We start from the raw sequence: 4,680 nt of genomic DNA on the forward strand, positions 1-4,680 counted from the left end.
AGAACCTTCCAAACCTGCTTTAATCCTGGTGGATCCTATGTCACTACATGGCCTTCTCAGTCACCGCAATTGTTGATAACATTAACTGAAAATTCATTGCTGACATGTCTCTATCTCTTACCGACTATATCCAATCAAACACCAAGTCCTGTTCTTTTCTGTCCTTCCATGGTTATGAACTGGTCTAAACTAACCACACCTCAGGCTCCTAACCCATGTCCCAACATCCACTCCTGCCTCACTCTAGAACATTTCCAACTCAGCTACCAAAGTGAAACTTCAATAGTGTAAATCAGAGAGTTTCCTAAAATGCATTTCATTCCTCTGTTTAAAAAACATTTCTGTGAAGGCACCCGGGTGGCTCAGTTGGTTAAGCATTCAACTTTGGCTTAGGTCATGATCCCGCAGTTCATGGGTTCTAGCCCCAGGTTGGGTTCTCTACTGTCAGCTCAGACCCTGCTTCAGATCCTCTGTCTTCCTCTCTCTGCCCCGCCCTTGCTCACTCACCCTCTTCCTCTCTCTCTCTCAAAAATAAATGCACATCTTTTAAACAAAGACAAACCAAAACAAAAAACCTTTGTCCAGCTTCCCATTTCTTGTATAAAGACCAAAAGTTTTACGTGATCGGCAGGGCCCTTTGCGACCCTTCCCCTGACTACTCACCTACCTCTGAATCCCCATAGCTGACCAACCTTCTCTTCTTGCTCAGTATGTAGCTACTATTTGGTCTTCTTTCCTTTTGTTAACATTGTAAGATCTTCCCTGAATCAGACCATTCTGCTTTAGCATAAAATCATCCGCCTCCCCTCGGATCCTCCTCTTTTTAATTCTTAGTTTCTTATTCTCAGTTTTGTTACTACGAGACTCCACAGACTTCTTGTGTGGACCTGGGTTGTATCTGTGTGCTTCCCTAACAGGGTGCAGACTGACCTTTGTGGACTATAAATGCTATAAAGATGGGGCTGTATTTCTCTTGTGTCACCAGAATGTCAATGCCTAGAATGTGGTAAGGTGGTAAGTACTTAAATGAATGAATATATGAATGCATTTCCCTCTTGTCCTAAATCATCAATGTTTATTAATAATCCTTTATCTCCTTTATGATTACATCGATGATAGTGTTTGGTAGCAAACACTTCTTTCTTCCAGGAAGACAACAGACTTTATCTGACCTTATTCTTTCTAAAGGTTTTCAGTACAAAATCAAGTCCTGAATTAAAGAATAGACTGAGAGAAACAATACAAGTATGATAATAATTATCCTACCATGAGTTTTCTTATTCCTTATCAGATTACTGGAAGAGGAAAGGAAGGAGAAAGTCTATTTCTTTAATTGTTTGCTAAAATAGCACCTTCTACTGAGTCTTTTTTTTTTACTATGTTATTTAAAATTGCCACCTCCCACATATCATCATATTTTAGCCAGTACTAGACCTTTTCCTAATAGTCCTTTCTTTCTTTGGGGTAAAATTCCTAGGGTACTTTGGGCTCCAGCTGACACCGTCCCATAGCTTCTGTGTGCATCTAAGCCCTGTTTTTCTACTTCCTTTAATCTCTTTCTCTTCAGACCTCAGAACCAAGCCTCGAACTTTATATATGTCAGACCCTTACTCACACATGAGTTTTAACTACTGATGGTAGGTCAGGGAGAGCATATTTACTTTGTCCCACATCCTTGTGTTTTTTTGTGGCTTCTAGCTAACTTACTTCTTTTTGTCCTAATGCTCACTAGTCACTCACTGCATGGTCAGCACATTGATGCTGGGTGGTTTATGCACCAGATGCCCCATCAGAGCTTAGTCCTGACAGATATTGGTATACTCACTGCATGGTGCCTTTTCTGGCCATTCTTGATGCACCTACATGCTTACACTAACATATAGTGGTATATATTACTTGCTGGATTTCTTGTGTGATCCAGGATGTAGGCTTGGGAAGGTTAGTTGGAGCTGATTATGGAATGTTCACTGATCTATTACAAAGAAATTATGAAGTTGCCTGTCAGTGGACAGTAAGCATCTGGTAGTTCAACAGAAGCAAATGAGGCCCTTGAAACAGGAACAGAGGCAAGAGGCAATCCTACTTGGAGGAATCAAGACTATAGCCTTGAGTAGCTTCTGATGGACCCCACCTGCATTGTTACACAATTTCTTATTTACTCATTCCAGCTTAGAGTGATCTCTTCCTCTTCTAAACATCTATTGTTGGTTGTGTTGTTTCATTATTTAATTGTTACTGAAGTTTCCAAAGTTTCCATGGAATTAGGTCTTGCCTCTTCGATTATAATTTTGTTGCAGGTAGAGACACCTGGAGCAAATGAGTACATTTCACCTTACAGCGATCAATAAATACATCCTAAATTGATTCAGTATTCTTCTGCGACAGTAGTGATTAGAGTGCACACTGGGGAGGGTGGTTGGTGGTAGCATCTAAAAAAGACGTCCAGGATTCAAACTGAACACTAGAGTACAGTTCACATGATTTTTTTTCCTATGTGTTTATTTGTATGTGACTGGTAAGAAGGCTGTTGAGGAAATGCCACAAGGTCACTTAGAAAGCAATTCAGGGCTGGTTGGGGATGAAGTGATTTAATCATTTTAAAGTGAACTTGATGAGTTCAGTGATTTCCTTAAGCATAATTTATTTTATGATTTTTTTAACCACGCAAGTAGAAAGTGATAAAAGCAGGAGTTTCATTTTATTACTGTGCCTCTCATCATTTCAGAAAAAAAAATCTAGGCCGCATCTAAATTTAGGATAATATGTAAGCGATTCTAACTTGTCCCTCCATAAATCTCTGACCTCTATGTCAACCAAGCTAAGGAATATAGAACACAGGCTGTTCCATTTCAAATTAAAGAAGTCCTGTCTCATTGAAAGGTTGCAAAGAGGCATTCTGTTTAGTGTACAGGTTTTTAAATGAGAGTTTACCACTCATCCTTCTGGCTTTTTTCCTCATTGATTTTTTTAATACCAGAAACGCTTTCAAACTTCTGCCAGAAAATGAGTTTCCCTAAAGGATAACAAAGCTCCTTTGAGTAGCAAATACAAGATATTCGACCAAGATGGTATCAGTGTCCATAGAAGCATGCTTTTAATTGGATATATGTGCATTGCCTTTTTACCATTCTTGCCTATTATAATGTTTCTGTGCTTCCAAGTACATTTCTTACAATTTAAAATAGTACCTGAAGAGATTTCATTGCAAAGTGAGCTGCTGCCTTACAGGACACTTCAATTTGTAACCTGAAAAATGGGTACTTATTGATACAAACCTGATAATTCCCATTTCAGCAAACACCTTGACTTCTCTTAAACATGTTTATATTTCCCCCAGCTCCTTAGGTAGTAGCTTTAATCACTGGCCTTGCTGCTTTTTTCTCTATTTATATTCTTTTCCTTAGAGACCTCTTTTACTTCCAAAGCTTTGATCACTCTTCTATCCATATGGCTCCAAAACCTTCATCAACATCAACTTTCTTCAGTACCCCATACACATAGCTATATTTAGCCAGGAGACATTTCTCAGTATAATCCTATTCGTCTCAGTTTCAAACGACAACAAAGTCAATATTGTATCTACCAATCTTTACTCCCCTTTTTTATTTCCTAATTACTATTGATAATAATAATAATAATAATAATAATAATAATGTGTGCTGTGGATAATGGGGGTAATGAGAGAGAGGTAAACTAGAGCCAGCCCAATGTAATCAATCGGACATGCAACAAACAATGGAAGTTCTCAAAGATGTCCAACTTGGCTATTGACCTGTATCAGGAACATAGCCATTCTCTTCATTTGACCAAGCAAGTGGTAATACTCTTCCCCAGTGACATCACTTCTTTTCCTCTCCCCTTTTATCCGAACCCACATGTCACTTATGATTTCAACCATCACTTCTTATATCTCCTAGAAGATGACATTTGCAGTAAGGAAAATCAAGAATTTATCAGATAGTGTTTTTAGCTGAATAAAACTTCTGATAAGCATTCTTTTGAATAATTAAAGTTCTCCGTTACTCTTATATAACACCTCAGAATTGGAGTGCACCGTTCCCTGGGTTTGTATTTCATTTAGAGAGAAATATATCTAGCATTTTCCCACGGAGCTAGGTTTTTAAATAGGGAATATTCCTCAAAAGACATTTGCCAATTCAATCCTTTTAAGACTGAGGACAGAAAGGAAAATTCGTCATATTTTATGATTATTTCAAATTCTAATTATAATAACTGTCTGTGAATTTGTTTGCACCTGCTAGGCACGAGCAAGATGTAGTGGAAAAAGCATGGTGGTTATACTCAGTAGATTTGGCTTTAAAACCTAACTCCACATGAAATCCTAGATCCATCACTTACGTGCAGCATCACCTCAGACAAGTCATTTAACTGTTAATATAAGGTTTCTTTATTTTTTAAGAGGATAATAATGCCTATTGTATATGTTCATTTTATTTTATTTTATTTTTTAAAAAAATTTTTTTCAACGTTTTTAATTTATTTTTGGGACAGAGAGAGACAGAGCATGAACGGGGGAGGGGCAGAGAGAGAGGGAGACACAGAATCGGAAACAGGCTCCAGGCTCCAAGCCATCAGCCCAGAGCCTGACGCGGGGCTCGAACTCACGGACCACGAGATCGTGACCTGGCTGAAGTCGGACGCTTAACCGACTGCGCCACC

Source organism: Neofelis nebulosa, chromosome 8 (genome assembly GCF_028018385.1).
Source record: "Neofelis nebulosa isolate mNeoNeb1 chromosome 8, mNeoNeb1.pri, whole genome shotgun sequence".
Taxonomy (NCBI): domain Eukaryota; kingdom Metazoa; phylum Chordata; class Mammalia; order Carnivora; family Felidae; genus Neofelis; species Neofelis nebulosa.